The sequence below is a fragment of the Delphinapterus leucas genome, chromosome 15, assembly GCF_059928025.1.
Source record: "Delphinapterus leucas isolate spDelLeu-1000000601 "Yukka" chromosome 15, BTC_Dleu_Yukka2, whole genome shotgun sequence".
Taxonomy (NCBI): domain Eukaryota; kingdom Metazoa; phylum Chordata; class Mammalia; order Artiodactyla; family Monodontidae; genus Delphinapterus; species Delphinapterus leucas.
The window spans coordinates 58,103,656-58,121,946 of record NC_143143.1 but is presented as its reverse complement, the minus strand read 5'-3'; the positions used below and the strand labels follow the sequence as shown (position 1 = coordinate 58,121,946).

At 43.3% G+C, this 18,291-nt stretch overlaps 1 long non-coding RNA gene across 4 annotated transcripts in view; it reads left to right on the top strand.

The window, feature by feature from the left end:
- Positions 1–1,698: 1,698 nt before the first annotated feature.
- Positions 1,699–18,291, top strand: part of LOC149747463 (uncharacterized) — a 58,377-nt gene continuing 41,784 nt past the window's right edge. For 2 of the 4 annotated variants that reach the window (XR_016387875.1, XR_016387872.1), the window contains exons 1-2: positions 1,700–3,662; positions 11,163–17,464. This is a non-coding gene — a long non-coding RNA (uncharacterized LOC149747463). Of the gene's footprint in view, positions 3,663–11,162; positions 17,465–18,291 lie in introns of all 4 variants that reach the window. The other 2 variants (XR_016387873.1, XR_016387874.1) reach the window with 2 other exon arrangements.

Sequence of the window (18,291 nt, the reverse complement as noted above, 5' to 3'; positions counted from 1 at the left end):
AAAAATGAGGGGGCTCTTTTACTGTATACACAGTTAAGTCTAAAAAGCCAGCTTGATAAGAATATCTTTTCAGAATTCTGACTTTAAACAAAGGTCTTCTAGGGAGAACTTGCATTTCTCTTCCTGTGTCTTTGAGAAGTAAATGTTCTACCTGATCTTCTTAGGGCATTTTGTGTGTGTGTGTGTGTGTGTGTGTGTGTGTGTGTGTATGTGTTTTGAAAACTTGATCTCTGCCATACTATTTTTGGGAGTAAACCTTCTGGATCTTTTATTTAGGTGACATCCTCCCCTATTCTCTTATGGGAAATCCGCTTGTGTCTTAATGGTTTAATATATATCTCATTGGGCTTCCCTGGTGGCGCAGTGGTTGAGGGTCCGCCTGCCGATGCAGGGGATGCGGGTTCGTGCCTCGGTCTGGGAAGATCCCACATGCCGCGGAGCGGCTGGGCCCGTGAGCCATGGCCGCTGGGCCTGCGTGTCCAATATATATATATCATTAAAAGCCAAATAATGGCTCCTTTAAATTGGAGAAACTTCTAAATAGTAAATTTTTAGAGAGCTCTCATTATAAACAGCTGTTTTATTGGTACCTATATTAAAAAATCAAAGGCAGATAAAAGAAATATATATAATGGTTAACCTAAGAACTTCTTTTCTTTAAAACAAGTAAGAAAAACTGGTTTGGGAAGATTTATTTGTGGTCTTTGCTTCCCCTCAATGGGCTTTACAGATGCTAATAAAAACATTAGAATAATGTTAACAGGAAAAAAACCCTGTAAGGAATGTCTAGATACTTGTTGGAACAAGGTAGAAATTTTAAAAAGGAGTTATCTCAAATGAATAAAGAAATCTTCAGATGGATATTTAAAATGGGATAAATAAAATGGACACATATGTGATTAAAACACAAGGTTTTGATATTACACTACCTAAGATTAAATGGGCCAAAAAGGACCCCCTACTAGTCTCCATCATTAAAGCCAAACAAGTCCACTGTTTACCCCAGTTTTAAAAAGATATATTTAAGGGGCTGGAAAAAAATTTTTTACACTGAGATAGCTGACGAGCAATTACTTGGGGCAACAGTTAGGCCACGGGTCTGAGTTCCTTGGCTCAAGCTCCCTCTGGGGCTCCCAGAGCATTTTATAGAAAAATAGATAAAATGGACAGGGAATAAAAGAAAGAAAAACCTCTAGAACTACTCCTGTAAGATCAGAACTTGTTGATTGGATCCTAATGAAAGCTAAAGGTATGAAAGTTGATAGGATTGGGATAAAGTATATAAAGATGTATATATATATATAAGATGGCTATCTCTCTTTTGTTTAATTATGTTGTGGGATAGACACATTTCACTGTGGAGTGCTTCCCCTGCATGGTATTATGACAAGGCACATAGATCTGCCCCTCAGAAAGTATTAACTAAACATACTAATGGAAACCAGTAGGGTTACCTGAGCCACACAAATAAGTAAAAACTGGGAACTAACGTTCAGGGGTTAATAAAAATAAAATTAGTGATTTTGCTCTGGGTTTAGCTTGTAAACTCAAAAAGAAGTTCTTTGCTGAATGTCCTATACAAGATTTTGAAGGCGTGATAATTTAAACTCTAAAGTTCTAGAACATAGAACTTGTAAATTTCAGTTTAGTTAGAAACCTTCTCACTGATATATAGTTGGGCAAGTCAATCTTTTAACATCATCTAGGTGACAGGCCTTTGGGGAACTTAAAGCAACTGCCTTTCTCTTGCAAATCTCTACAAACCAGAAATGTAAATACAGGCCACAGGGACCTGAGGCTGAACCTAATTAGCTTAATCAGGAAGAACCTGAAACCAAGGGAAAAGAAAATGACAAAGTGGCAGTTTTAAAATTCAAACTGCTGAGAATGCTCCCTCAGCCAAGCTTTACAAATAGTAAACACTTAGTCTTCAGAGCAAGCAACTTTAATGTATTCCAACTGATTTTTGTAAAAAAGTAAGTTTATATTGTAATACCTGATTCATAACTAAGTTTTTTTTCTAAAGGGAAACCATGAGAGCTCTAGTTTTGCCTGTTTATATGTCTGTGTACACATTATACATATGAAATATCTCTACCTCTGGAAAGTATTACCAAAATTGAATTTATAAAGAGCTCAATTTAATTTGAAAGTAAGTGGTTACAAATTAAATATAAAAGAAACCAGCCAAAATGACTTTCAGGTTCATGTGAATTAGGAAATATTCAATATTATGTTGATACCTGGTATTAAAGTTTTGTTGATCTAATTAATATATACATGTCTTTAGAGTCATCAACATTAAGTATAATACTTTATTGTATCTAGGTTTAATAGAAGTCAAATAAGACCTTATTATATCTGTTGCAAAGAAAATAACTTGATATGCTGAAACTTTAAGGTAAATGTAAATGAGATAAGAGCTTTTGGGTAAACTCTTTAAGAATAATTATATTTTAGAAATGTTTACTTAAAATGATCTCTCCAGATATTTGGTAACAAAGTTCTAGAGTTGTGCTAATTGAAGTGATGGAAACTTATTGAATATCTCGGTCACTCCCAAATAAAATAAGATACTGAGACTCCAATTACTGAACAGAGAAACTAAAGTATTTAGGACTATTAATAAATGTTTGGTGTCACCCTGAGATGTTTTTAGAAATTGTCACTAGTAATTTATGTTCACTAATATTCAGAATGCTAATGTAAAAGACAGTTCATAATTGCTTATTTCTTAGTTTTCATTAGAAATTAAGGTTTTTAAGAGTTGAGGATTCTAATTTAAACATGTAATTAAAGCTAATAGAAATAATAATGAAGCATTTCAGTATACAGTAGGAAATTTAGAATGTGTGTTTTCAGTAAAGAAGGTATAGGGAATGGAATTAAATTTTATTGAGGGAAAAGAAAAAATGTCTTAGAGCTGGTTGTTTCCAATGGAAAAATAAGGGACAAACTGATACGGATATAGAAAGTGATGAAAAGTTGTGGAAAGGAACTCTGAGGAAAAGAAGTTTCATGCATGGTCAGGATTAACTAAATTTAGATTGAAGTTAATTAAGTGAATGGATTTTGTTGTTAAGTAATCTAGTACAAGACTGGAATTTGATTTCTCTCTCTGTTAGGAGAATGATGTTTCTTAGAGTGCTCCTTTTTGATAACAGATTGTGTGAGTTTCTTTGCTCTTAAGTGATCTATATTTGTTTTTCTGAAATCTTTTCGTGACTTTGGTTAAATGAATAAGTATTCTTTCACAGTGACCTGTAATCCTGTTGTGTTTTAAAACTTTTTTGATAGTTTTGAGCCCTCATGAAGGGCTGGCAGGCAAAGGCCCCAGGAAAAGGTAGACTAATTTCCTTATAAATCATGTAGTTATGAGGGTGGGCGTTTCACATGTGGCTTTTTTGCAAAATCAGCTTAGCAGTTAGTTAGTACATTAGAGGGCTCATAAACGCTCCAGCTGCACTGACTCACAACATGAGACATCTGTGAGGTGAGCTAGAAGGGTGGAGCTCTGAGGAGGAACTTGCCTGGTGGCCTGCCTATGTGGCGTCAGGTGGGAATGCACTTTGGAGCCTAATTGTCACAAAAACCTGGACTTTAGAATCAGTCTGAGTTGAAATCTTGGTCCCAACACTTGCCAGCTGTGTAACCTTAGACAAGTAAGTAATCCTCCCTGAGCCTTTGTTTCCAGGTGAGGGCAATGGTGGTTGTTTCAAGGTGGAGGATTGGCCTGGAGAAATGCAGCTGGTTGCTCTGACAGATCCTTGAGGAGGGAAGTACCTGGGTGTGGCCACCAGTTTCTGGACTCTAATCTTCAAATTTTCTCAGAAATTTAGAGATTGGCATTTTGGCAAACTGTTGGGCAGTATCTACTAAATTCACTGTATTAGTTTCCTAGGACTGCCATAACAAAGCACCACAAATTAGGGGACTTTAACAGAAATTTATTCTCTCATAGTTCTGGAAGCTACAAGTCCAAAATCAAGGTGCCAACAGGGCCACACTCTCTCCAAGGCTCTAGGGTGAGTCCTCCTGTGGGGGGGTCACCATTGCCCCCTTGCCTAAGTTGTGAACTTTTCTGTGGAGGCCAAGGGCAGGGCACAATAATTCATTTGTCAGTCCTGATAACATATGGAAGGGTTGGGAGCCCTCATTGCAGGAAGAAAGGAGGGAGCATTATGGAGCCTAAGCTAATTGGGGAGGATATTTGGGGATCCTCACATCTCCTCTTGTCCCCTTGAGATGGCCCTGGGGCCTCAGCCTCCTGGTGAGTTCACCAGGTGTGGGTGGAAGGAGTGAACTCTGGCAAGTGCCGCCTCTTCTTGATCTGCCTCTCCCTGTTCCAGGGACTCACCCCTCCACCCATGTCCCTCTCACATTAGGCTAGAGGTATGGGGTATGGAGAAGCTGGAGGCAGGACTGGTGGGGACTGGTAGGAAAGACCTGAGGAGCAAGGTATCTGCCTGAAGGGGCTGCTTGGGGAGCTGACTCAGTGGATGCCAGGCAGGCTGGGAGTGCAGGGTTCTGTCTTGACTCCAAAAAATTCAGCCTCAGAATATGTGGGAATTTGGAGTGTCTGAGCTTCCTACAAGCGTGGTTGGGTGGTACATAGGGCCATGCCCTTGGAACAATGTCATTGAGCTCTGGGCTGCCCATCTCCTGCTCTCCTTTCCATCTGCATTTGTCCGGTTTCTAGAAATAGAGACAATATGATCTATATCTATATCCATATATATTTATATATTTATAGCTATATCTAGTTAGCCCTCCATATCCACAGGTTTTGCATCCAAGGATTCAACCAATTGATCCTGGGTTGGTTGAATCTGCAGATATGCAACCTACAGATATGGAGGGCTGACTGTATTCATTGCATTATACAATTTTATATAAGGGACTTAAGCATCCATGGGTTTTTGTATTCACGGAGGATCCTGGAACCAATCCCCTGTGGATACCGAAGGACGACTCTCTCTCTCTCTCTCTCGTGTGTGTATGTGTGTGTGTGTATATCTTAATATATAAAATACAAGTATAAATATATATGTATATTATATATATTGGCTCCCATGGTTATGGAGGCTGGTAAGTCCAAAATCTGCAGAATGGGCCACCAGGCTGGAGACCCAAAGAAGAGATGATGTTGCGGTTCAGGTCCAAAGGCCATGTGCTGGCATAATTTCCTCTTGTTCAGGGAAGGTAAAGTTTCTTCTCTATTCAACTAATTGAATGAGGCCTATTCACATTATGGAAGGCAATCCACTTTACTCAAATCCACTGCTTTACTCAGAGCTCACTGATTTGAATGTTAATCTCATCCAAAAGTACCCTCACAGAAATGTTCAGAATAATGCTTGTCCAAATATCTGGGCACCCCACAGGCCAGCCAAACTGACACATAAAATTAACCTCCTTACTAAAATGACTTCACCAAGCAATAGGAATTGTAGCTCCCTGCCACTGAGGACTTACTTTGTGTTGGCAACCTTGTGCTTACTTCCTTACTCACCCATGTGATAAGTGTTATGCTTGTTTCACAGAGGAGTCAACTGAATCTTACTCATTGTGAAAGCCAATGTTGGAACCCCAGTTGGATCTCTTTTCCCATCCAGTGACCCCTCCCCCACCTGTTGCCAGTACAGTGGCTAAAAGCTTGCATCTGAGACCTTCTCTGGGTGATTGCCTGTGGCTGATGTCCTTGTCCAGAACCTCCTGAGAACTTTTGTCCCCCTCTCCCATCCCCACCCGCTATCCTCCAGGGGTGGACAATGACTGATTGACACAGGAGTATAAGAGACGGTCCTGCTTACCTACCTCAAAGGGGGATAGCTCTGGCCCATTCATCATGCCCCCCAGAGCTCCACATGGGATCAGGCTGAGGTTAGACTCCAGCTGAGACCCCATCCTTTGCTGAGCATTTTCCCCTGTCCTGTCCTACTTCCCTTCCTCCCTTTCTCTTGAGATCATTTCCTCAGTTAAAACATGTGCTCAGGAATCTATCTCAGCCTCTGATTGTAGGGAATGGGGTTTAAATTCCTGTTAGTGAGGAATTCAAAGCCAATTCTAGCTAGCTTGAGCATTGGCCCACTGAACCCCTGCATTGTCCATAGCTGGGGATGGTAAGCTGGCAGGCATGTATGCATCCTTGGGGGGCTGGGGTATTAGCTGAGGAGAAGAGAAGAGACGTAGCTTTTAGGAAGGTCTTGGTGGCTTTGTCACTCCCTCTCTTGCTTGCTCGCCCCTAGCTGGTGTCTCATTTCCATAAGACACAGCACCAGCAACAAGTTGTGCAGTTATGTACCTTCACAGGGGCAAGTTGAAGGTTACACTTGACAGAGACTGGGGGTCTGGAGTCCTATCCTCAAATCTTCTAAGAGCTGAGTCTCAGCTTTCAGGCAGCAAAAGCAATGGACTCAAAATCCTGAGCTGCTCCTTGGGAGAGAGTATGAGCCAACCCAGGCAGGCTGGCCTCCTGGTCAGCAGGCTCCAGGCCTAGGCTGTGGTCTGAGGCCTCCACTTATAGCCCCCCTGCCTGTGGGAATGCTGAGTCACCACCCTGGGAAGGCCTCTGCCATCAGTTTTTCCATAACTTGGAGGTTTGGAACTGTTCCAGTCACCACTGCTCCAGTTAGAAGTTTGCTTCTGGCTTTACCAGGTGGCCTCCAGACTCTCCAAGAGACAGCTGCTTAAGGATAACAAATAGGTGAGATGAAAGAGTCTGGACCTGAGAGGGTGGAGCCAAAGCCTGGCAGAGGAATTGCTGTGGATGGCTGTGCAGTGGAGGATGGACTCCATGCTGGCCCCCAAAGAGCCTTCTACTCCATCTGGCTGGAGAAGACAAGAAAGGATGGGGCACCTGTTGGCAGAAGACTTCTCTTAACAAAAAGAGGAGTGTTAGGCTGTTCTCTCTGGTTAAAGACCTTTACTACTGCCTTCTATGTGAAAGGATATAGTGTGGAAACTATGGTGTCGGGTAGACCTGATTAAAAACCTCTGTTCTATCATTATAGATTTTGTGATGCTGGGAAAGTCACTCAATATTTCAGAGCCTCAGTTTTCTCATCCAGAAAATGGGTGGCCATGCTTAGTGCACAGGGTTATTGTCTGGCATGGGGCAAGTCAGATGAAGGGAATAGCTCAGCAAGAGACAGAGATAGGCTTGGTGGACTAGGAATGCTAAAGAAAAATTCAGCCAGCTTCACCAATTTGCTTCTAGAGCCAGGGCAGTGGGCATAAGGCCACTACTTACCCATTCAAATGCTCGAGGCAGACATCATTAATTATAGCTGCACACCTTAATCCTCGATAGAGCCTCCAGGTAGCTTCTGTTAATTGATTGGAGGTGGCACTTGAGATGGAACCTATGTGTCATCCCTGGTCTCAGGACAAGATGGCCTTGACAGCCATCGTGGAGGAGTCCTTGAATATATGAAGAGGAATTTAAAGGAAAGAAAAATTGCCTTCTTCTAACTTGAATGCCTGGGGATGGAGTTGGTTTGTAATTGAGCAGCCTACAGGTTCTACCATTTTCAAGCAGCTTGAGCTACTGAGCAGAGGTCAGGCTTGGTGTAGACCTTCCAGATAACCATTAGCTTGGCAAGGCTGGCCTCACCAAAGATGTACTCTTAGACTGCCTCCCCACAGGAGCAGACCCTGAAACAAGGATTCAAGTTCAAGTAGCTTAACTGAGAAGTGATTCCAAGGCCTCTGGTAGGAGATTCAGGAAATGAGACAGGGAAGAGAAGGAAGTCAATGCAAGGTGCATTTTAAAGTAGGTTATTACTGTGGGTGACTGGAGCTTAATCCTACTGAGGAAGCCTGGGAGATAGTGCAGAACACAAATCTGAGTTATGGCATCTGAGGAGCGAGGGAGCAGGGTTATGTATACACCAACTGCCATCAGTCATTAGTTGAGGGCTACTGGGGTAGGATGTTAACTCCCTGGTTACAGGTGGACAAGATGGCATCAAGTGGCCAGAGAAAACTCTCAGGCAAAAAAATTACAGGTACTGGCAGCTGGAAGTGGTAAATGCCAAAAGCAGTATCTACTATTCATGTGGACTGAAAATCCCAAGGAGCTCAAGTGAGTCTATTCATTGAAAATCAGGGCTGCCTAATCTTTCCTAGTATGGTGTTCTCTTGAAAATTCCAGCTGCCTCACCCTGCCCCAACCTGCCCCACCCCTAGGGGCATAGCATACATAGTCCCTGTTCTGGACTGAATGACCAGAACCCTGATGATTAAAATAGTAAACATTTATTTCATACTTACTATAGACTAGGTGCTCTGGTAATTGCTTTATAATCATGATCTAATTTAATTGTCATAATAACCCTGTGAAACAAGTACTATTATTATCTCTGAAGTTCAGAGAGGTTAAGTAGCTTGCCCAAATTCACACAAACAGTGTTATGGACTGAATGCTTCTGTCCCTCCAAAATTTATACGTTGAAATCCTAATCCCCTATGCAAAGGTATTAGAAGGTAGGGTCTTTGGAAGGTAATTAGGTCATGATGGTGAAGCCCACATGAATATGATTGGTTCCCTTATAAGAAGAGACACAAGAGAAATTTCTTCCTCTGTCTGTTCTCCATTATGTGATAATACAAAAAGAAGATGGCCTTCTGCATACCAGCAAGTGGGCCCTTATAAGACACCAAATCTGCCAGCATCTTGATCTTGGAGTTCCTAGCCTCCAGAACTGTGAGAAATAAGTAATTGTTGTTTAAGCCATTCTGTCTATGGAGGGTTGGTGGGAGATTGGTGCTCAGGAGAATCTGGCAAGGGAGGAAAGGAGGTAAGAGGTGCTAAAATTGTCCCCTGTTCCTCATCCTCTGCTGGAGGGTCCCTGTCACCAGAAAGGGCATGTCTAGCCTTGCACTCTTTTCCCCCATTTGGCCTTCCTGCCCCACCTTCCCTTCTGGTCCCCACTCAGAATCAGAGGTGAGGACAGACCTCCAGGGCTCCCAGCAAATTGTCTTCATGTTTCTTTCTGGTCTAGATCAAGTGAGGGAGGAGCTTTTATGGAGAAAAGGGCTAGAGGCTAAGGAGCCCGTGAATGCTTGAGGGATTTTCTTGAAGACCTGGGGTTTAGCAGATTCTGTGCTAGGATCACAATTGCCCTATGTAGCAGTGTGATTGTAAAAATGGCCCCAATTCTCCACCTCTCCCTAAATCTACACACTTTATGATGTGATCTCATAGCCTCCTCCTACTGAGAGGTGGAGTCTGTTCCCACACCCCTTGATTCTTGTCTGGACTTGTGACTTGCTCTGGCCAGAAAAAGGTGGTGGAAGTGATGTTGAGCCCTTTCTGAGCCTAGGCCTGAAAGGGCATTGTCTGTTTTTGTTTGCTGTCTTGAATACACCATGACCATGATGACAATGTGAACAAGCTCAGACTAGTCTACTGGAGGACAAGAGACCACATGGAGCAGAGACAAGCTTCCTAGCTGAGGCCATCTTACACTAGCCACTAGCTCCACCCAAACATGTCTCAGAGTCCAGCCAAGATCAGCAAAGGCACCTATTCAACCCATAGCTGACTGTAGACCCAACAGTGATCCCAGACAATGCAAGAGCTGCCCAGCTGACCCAGGACTCATGAACAATAATAAATACTTATTATTGTAAACCACTGAGCTTTGGAGGGATTTGTTACACTGCAGTAGCTAACTGATACACCCAAATCTCAGGGGTCAATCCTCCTTCCTTTGCCCCAAATTAACACTCAGTCTGACCTAACACACAATAGCAGCCTCTGGCCTCACCAAGGCTTCCACAGAGGTTCCCTTATGGCCAGATCTTGATTTGGCTTCGTCCATATCAGTGGGACTGCCTTGGCACTCTCCCATCTTTTTACTGTATTCTTCTTTGACGCTAATCTGTGTGTGTGCACTTGCGCACGTGTGTGGTGTGTGTGTGTGCGCCTGTGAGCTCTAAGGTACATTTCACATCTTAGGTTCAGTCTCCTCCTTTTGCTGAGGACTCCCTGAGGCCCAGGCTGTGCTTTGTCCCCAAGAGACTTTCCTTAGACAGGGACCTGGCCCCTCATTCCTGGAAAGTTGCTCCTGCCTAATGCTCAGCCTAGGTTGTGAGGATGCAGCTCTGTGGGTTCAGGTCAACCTCATAAACTTCTCTGCCCTACCCCCCAGGGCAGCAAGTCCAGCAAGTCTGGTACACTGCAGCCTCCCACCTACAGAGCTAAAACTAGAATTCCTGGCTGGGCTGGCTTGCTTGGCAGCTGCCCTCAGCAGCTTTCCCTGCCCTTCCAGGGGCTTTCTCTGTCCTACAGCTTTCCCTTGTGAACGGGGCTGGTCCTGGGACAAGCTCCCTCTGGCTAGCTGATCACCCTCTGGTGGGACTTGATGAACCAGCGTGACTTAGGGCACCACCAGATCTAACACTCAGTCGTGGGCTCTTTCCACACAGCATTTACCTGTCAGGGGGCATCTGGTCTCAAACCACAGATATAGCTTTTAATGGCCTAAGCAGAAGAGGAATTTATTAGAAGATTACAGGTAACTTATGGGATTGATCAGAAGGACTGACCATGGGAGGAATGTGGCTGGGCGTTTCTGCTGCTGGCTATGGCTGTGTTCTCAACTGTCTCAGCTTTCTGTGGCCTTATCCCAGACTCAGAGTTCTGGGAAATATTACTGAGAGACTGGGATTGGATCTGGGCTGCTCCCTTGTCACCAGAAAAGGCAAGTCCACAATATTGAGTTTCTCCAAATGTAAGGAGGGGGGTTCAGATGTTGGGCAGCCAAAAGAAGGGTGATAAGCACCCATACCACTCCATCCTCTTAGGGTCTGTTATAAGGAACTTGGTGCTCCAAATAGAGCCCAACTCCAACACTTTCTTTTCATTGTGCCATTAAAAAAAATGAAGTTTAATTTATACATAGGAAAATGCATATATCTTAAGGATTCAGCTCAATGAATTTAAAAAACCTGTTTATATACTTGTGTAACCACCACTCAGATCAAAACAGAGAACATTTCCATCACTCCAGAAGGGTCGTTTGTGCCTCCCTGGTCAATCTTATCTTCCTCTACAGAGGAAGTAACCATTCTGATTTTAGTTTATTTTGCCTATTCTTGAACTTCATATAAAAAGAACCGTACAGTTTGTACTCTTTGTTTTGTTTTTGTTTTAGGCCTTGCCCTGCGGCACGTGGGGTCTTAGTTCCCCTACCAAGGATCAAACCCGCGCCCCCTGAATTGGGAGCGTGGAGTCTTAACCACTGGACCGCCAGGGAAGTCCAAGTTTGTACTCTTTTGTGTAAGGTTTCTTTTGCTCAGCATAATACACTATAGATCTATCCAGGTTGCTGCATGTATTAGTAGTTGGTTCCTTTTTCTTGCTGAGTAGTATTCCATTGTATGAGTGGGCCATAATTTGCTTATCCATTCTGTTGTTGATAGACATTTGGATTGTCTCTAGTTTTTGGTTCTTATGAATTAAACTGTGCACATTCATGTACAAGTCTTTCTGTGGTCAAACATTATTTCCCCCCAGAGTTTTGATTTACTGTCCTGCTTCACTGAGAAACTTCCCCACCAAATTAGTGGGGAAGTTTCCCTCAGCTAGAAAGACAGATGAGTTTTTTCTCCCATGCAGTCACTATTCATACCCAAGATAGAACTTTTCATCTATGCCCCTAAATCTGCTCCTTCTGGAGTCTTCGCCACCTCATTGTGTTGCTCCAGCCAGAAACCTGACTGCTCTCTTTGCTCACATCTTTCAACCCAGCCATCAGTAACCCCATCATGTGTGCCATCAAAACACCTGACCACTTATTTCTTCCATGGCCACTAGCTGTTCTGGACCACCATCACCTGTTACCTGGAACACTGCAGTGTCCTCTCCTCTGCCTTCACTCTAGTTTCTCTCTCCCACCCTCACCTCCCACCCCTGGGTGATTCTTACCACAGAAGCCAGAGCAAGCCTTCAGAGGCTAAGTGAGAACATGTTCTGCCTTCACCCAAAACCCTCCCATGGCTCTCACCCCACTCTAAGCAAAAGCCACAGTTATTACAATGTAGACATTGCAATAACAAAGCCCTCATGATCTCCCCATGCTACTTCTCTCCCATCGTCCCCTTCCTTTTCTCCTTTACAGTCACACTGTGCTTATTCCTTTAATATGTCAAGGATGTTCCTGCCTGTGGACTTTTCATTGACTGTTCTCCCTGAACAGAGAGCTCTTCCCCTAGATTTCCACATGGTTCCCTCCTTTACTTTCCTTCAGACCTATTAACTTTACCAGCTCTATTTTTCTCTACAGCTCTTACCACATCTGTTACAGTCTATTTACTGGTTTACGTGTTTGTTGTTTGTCTTCCCCATCAGCATGTCAGTTCCATAAGGGCAGGGACTTTGTCAGTTTGTACTTGTGTCCCTGGTGCATGAGCATCATCAGCCATGTCCTAGGCAACAGTTAAGAGACACAGAGTGGCCTAGAGCACACATGAAAAGAGAGAATCAAGTTAGGTGTCTTCCACCTTGAGCTCACAATTTGGGTGTTGGATACTTTAAGAAAGTGATAAGAACATCCTTTGGGCTTTCTGTGCCCCCTCAGAGATTTAGCTCACTTTGTGGTCCAAGCCCCCACAGTCTCACAGCCTATGTGATGAGTCCAGTGCAGGCTCAGAGATTGGAATAGGCTTTTGGAAATGGTGAGATGGAACCAGGCCTGTGAGTGTAGGTGGAGTTGGGTAGGCAAAGGACAGCAAGACATCATGGGCTGGTGTGGGGTAGTGCTGCTTAGGTGAGATATGAGGGGTTAACACCTTGGACAGAGTCTCTGAAAGTCTGCCTCCCAGGAAGGCCATCGCCATCGCCACTCCTTGTGCTGACCCAGCAGGGTTTGGAGGGAGAGGTCCGAACACTTTCCACCCATGGTAGTTATACCAATATCCATCATCAATCCCAGACTAGACTTTGGTTATTTTTAGGTTGTTTTTTCTTTAACGCTAAAGTATATCCGTGGAAGGGAACTTATTCTTCAATAAAGCAAACCTACAATATCTCTGGACAGACAAGAATGAAGCATCCCTACCTAAGCCAATCTCTGGGGAGACAAGAGTGCAGCTGACTTGCCTAAGCAAAGCAAGGTCTGACCTCTGCCAGGATGTTCCGGGAGTCAACGGAACCCCTGCATTGGAAGAGCAGAGTCAACCACTGGACTGACAGGGAAGTCCCCACCTCCAAAATCAGATTTTCAAAGGCTTTTACATACAGGACATATGGAAGCAGTTTTGTGTGCTGTCCTTTATTAAATGCAAGTATGGTCATGCTGTACACACTCTGTTGAAACTTGATTTTTTCTCCTTAATGATGTGTTTTGGATGTTCTTCCATGTCACCCCTTTTCTCTTGTCTTCTTTTCTCCACTTTATTCTTTTCACTGATGCTTAGTATTTAATACTACACATATTCATGTTTTGGTTTATTTAGTCATTGTCCTCTCAATGGGATTTCAGGGTTTTTTTTCAATTTTTTAGTGTTTTAGCCAATCTTGCTGTGAATACCCTTGTTTATGATTCCTGGGTACATAGCTAGATGCATAAGTGCTGGGTCAGAGGGGATGCACATTTTGAATTTTAATAGATGTAATTTAGTCCCCTAACCCCCCATGTCTGGGGTATGGGTGGGGCACCTAGGCCAGAACTTAGGCTTTAACTTCCCTATCCCTCACTTCAGTCACCCAATCCATCATCAAGCCATGTTAATTTTACCTCCTGAGTATTGCTAGCATTGTTTCTTTTCCTCCAACCTTGTTGCCACTGCCTTTGTTCCGATATTCATCATCTCTTGCTCTTGCCTGAATTAATGCAATAGCTTCCCACTCCTACTCCCCATCCCTAGTCTTGGTCATTCTATCTCCAACATAACCCATGTTATTCTGTAGTCAGAACTATTTTTCTTGATCCCCAATCCAATCATGCCCTCCTCTGACTTAACTCTTCAATGGCTTCCCGTTACTCTTAGGATAATCTCTAAGCCCTGTGTTTTGGTCTACTTTCATCATGCCAGCTATGCCAACCTCTCCAGCATCGTTGAAACCACACTCCTTCTCAGATGGGAGTCAAACCCAGCCAAAACTCAGATTGGGACTTGAACCCACAGGCTGGGACTTGAACCCAGCCAGAGTTCAGATTAGGACTTGAACCCATGATCCCTGATTTAGGAGAGGACTTAAACCCATTATCTTTTAATTGAAACCACTCACCTGGTGTCAGGACTTACTGAAGCTCATGTTCTTTTGTCTCACTGCAGAAAGAATTCAACATGAGGCAAAGTGACAGGCAAAGAGTGAATTTATTAGCTTAGGAAGCTAGTGAGAGATACAAGTGGGCTAGCAGGGGAGTGCATCCCTGAGAACAAAGAGGGTTACATTTTTGTAATCAAAGAAAAAGTGGGGAGAGGAGGAGACCACATTCTTCCTCATTCTTGGGTGGACATCAAAGCTTACATCATTAGTTCCTCCTTTGACCCTATATGGTCTAACCAGGACTGTCATGGCACTATTTAAATCATATGTATATTAGCAGAAGTGTGGTGACATAGACTAAAATATGGTAATTCATTTCAAGTTTGCATATAATGTCCCCTTTCACCTAGTTTCTTTCCTCTTTCTCCTATGTTTCTGTCTTGGCTACATGCGGAAATGCTACTCTTCAGAACTATTAACTCCCTGACTTCATGCAACAAGATTCAGACCCCATATTTATTGTCTTGTGTTTTAACTATCAAGACTTGTGGCTTGAGTGTGCCTGGTGCTTGAATGTACCTGGTCTTCCTTCAAGGTACTGTAGGTTGTTGCTAGGTTACTGGATTCTTTTCTTGAGTGGTCATTAGGTTACAACAGTCTTCCAAACTCCCTTAAAATTCCCTTTCTGTCTTTATTCCCCCTAGTTGGATTCCTCAACTAACTATTTAAGTATCTTATTCTATCCCTACCATCATTCCTTCCTGCCATCTCACCTCACACCCAGGATTCCAGTGATGTTGATAGTTAAGACCCCTAATATGTCAGACTGTTTTACACCCCATGCCTTACTCAGTTTTCTCTGACTGCACTGCCTGTTCCACTTCCCTGTTCTCTTTTCTCCTCCTGTTCACCCGGTGAACACCAAGCTATCTTTTGGGGCTCATCTATCAGTCACCCATTCTGGGAAGCCTTTTCTTTCCCCTAAAGGAGGACAGACCATTTTCCTTTTAGTTCCTACTGATGTTGTTCAGGCTTTTGGTTTAGTCTTGTCACCATTTAGTATCCAATTTATTTACCTCCCCATCTCCCCTCTAGACTCGGAGCTTCTTGAAGAGACTGAATAAACAATGATGACAGGCTGTCTACCTAGGGTAACATACATGCAAAAAGTGCACATATCATAAGTGAAATTTTACAAATGGAAACCCCTCATGTTACTAGCAGCCAGTACTGGAATTAGGAATTAGAGTGGGAGACAGCCAAAGGGACTTATCTGTAATGTTTTCAATTCTTCACATGGAGAATGTGTTCTAGTATAACCTGGATAATTAAAAATTAAATACAATTTTTTTACACATCCTCACACCCTTCCTGTTGGGATCTTCAGAGCTGTGTTAAGAGAGACATCAATCAATCAATCAAGCCAAATCGAATGCGTATTTACTACTTCATCAGACAGATCAGGTTTGGCCACTTATAAGCTGTGTGACCTTGAACAAGTGACAACGTCTCTGACCCTTTGTTCTCTGTTGTCTTAACCTGGGTCCCCCTAAGTAAAACCTGAGACAAAGTCTTGGGAGCAGATAGTTTCCTTGGGGATGTGATCCTAGGTAGCAGGAAGGAGAGAGAGGAGGAGTGCAACAGGGAAGGTAGAAGAGCCAATACAAGATGTGTCACCAGGTTGGTCAATGCTATGAGTGTCTTGATGCCACCATGACATTTCGAGGAGCCTTCTGAAAGTGTCTCAGAACTGTCTGCTGAGGAACAAAAGGGAGAGTCATACATCCATTGGCTCTTACCTCCCATTGGTCAAGGGAAACCCCACTGACTCATACTTCCCCATATTTCTGTACTGATCATGCATGAGAGCCAGGCAGGCTCCCTTGAGGTCTCATTCGGCTGTACTGGAGAATACTCAGGTTAGGTTGAAGGCTTCCTGAAACAGGTCAGCTCAGCACTGACTGGAGGGAGAGGTTTGGCCAAAAGGTTTTTGAGGTGGTACACAAAGAGTGCTCGACACACTCATCTTTACAATGATAAGGGAATGCTGCAAGGATTGGGTTGAATTCCACACCTAGATAATAAATGACCTGGGTTGGGGACCTGAGAAGTGCAAGGGCTATGGCAGACCTGCCCCCTCTTACTCCAGAGTGTGGGACTAAGGGAGGGCCAAGGCCCAGGGCAAGCCTGAAAGGTTGTTGAGCGAAGAGGGGCTCTGCCATGTTGGTTCATCAGGGCTAGGCAGAGAGCCCCCAGCAAGACAGTGGGGAATGCAGTGGGTTCTAGGAGACAAAGAGGAATCCCCTGGTGGGATTCCCTGGGCCAGGAGTGAAGGGAAGTGTGTCCTAATAGGTGCCTGAGGCCTTGCTCCTATGAGGGGAAGGAAACTGATGAAGCCACAATATGGAGCAGAAAAGGTACACTGGAAATCCAGACCGCAGTCCTTAGCCTGGTGTCAGGCCCCTATATGTCTTACATGATAACAGTGGGTTGTCTTCTTTTACAACATTATACATGGTGATAATCCACCATATATCTAGCTTTGATCCCTCTCAGGGATATAAGTCAATTTGAAAGCAGCCCCTGCCTTTTATGTATATTACAGGCTAGACCAGGGGTTCTTAATTTAGGGTCCTTGGATAAAATTTAGGGGATCCATGAAACATAGCTAGAAAAAAATTACATCTATATTTTGCTATAAATTAAATCAAAAGTTTCCTTTATTTATGGGTGTAGACAACAAATTATACAGTTGAGTCTTTGTTCCCAAGAGAAGCTACAAATATTTTCACATCACAGTACAGTTATAAATATTTTGAAAGATCATTTAGACTTCAAAATTACAGTAGTTATTAGACACTGTCCCCCCACCACTAGATCTTGTTGTATAGTATATCAAAGATGAAGCACGTATTATATATTTTAAAATATTTTGATAAAAGTATTTCAATATATTTGGCTTCCTTTGTAATCTGATGTATTTTATTTTATACATTTCATCAGACAAAAAGTTCAAGAGTCCCTGTACTAGACCATGAAAGGCCAATATTCACCTGTATGCTGGGAGCCCTCTTGGCTGCACCAATGGCAGACATAACTAATCAATCACAGCAATCTTTCCAGCAGATGCCTCTGCAGTCATCTTCTACTGACTGATCCGTGCAGACATATGAGGCCAAGTTTATCTGTTCTTCCTGGTCTGTAATGAACTATATGAGCCAATGAGGAATAAAGCAAGGCAAGGTAAGGATATGATTAAGTGCTTCTTTGGCAAGCACAGCAAATTAGAGCAAAGTTTGAGAATAAAAGTGCAAAAGGCATTAGAACAACAAGAAACACTAACATGGAAGAGTCCATAGTGAGGTATTGACGGAAGGACATAATTTTGAGAGATGGAGAAAGGATGACGAAATGGTATTCAGGGTGTATGTGGAGGGGTAAGGGTGAGAGGTTCAAGGATGGAAAGAGCAGGAAATATCAGGGGACACTGTGGAGACCAGGCTTTGGAGAAATTGTGGTAAATGAAACTGAGGTATCAACTTCATTAGGAAGGCTTTGAATACCTGGATGAGGAGTTTGGTCTGGGAAGTTCCTGAGAGTCAGTGAGCAGGTGACAAATGGTATATCAGTTTGCTTTTGCTGTGTAAGCCAGAATTTAGTGGCTTAATACCACGATGATTATTTCTCACTAATCTATCCATCAGCTAGATGGTTCTTCTGGTCTGGGCTGCTTAGCTGATTATGGTGGTTCCCTCATGCATATTAGGTCACCTAATGAGTTGGCTAGGGACTGCTTGATTCAGGATGGCCTCATCATATGGTTGGCATTTGGCTAGCTATTGGCTGGGCCAATGGGGGTCCTGGGCCACTTGGTTTCTCATCCATCAGAAGGCTAGCCTGGGTTTGTTCACGTGGTGGTTGGACAGATTTCCAGGAGAAGTGGAAATGCACATGGCCTCTTGAAGCCTACTCAGAATTGGCACTTTGTCACTTCTACCATATTCTATTGACCAAAGCAATTCACAAGGCCAGCCTCAATTCAGGGAGTGGGGAAATAGATTCTGCCTCTT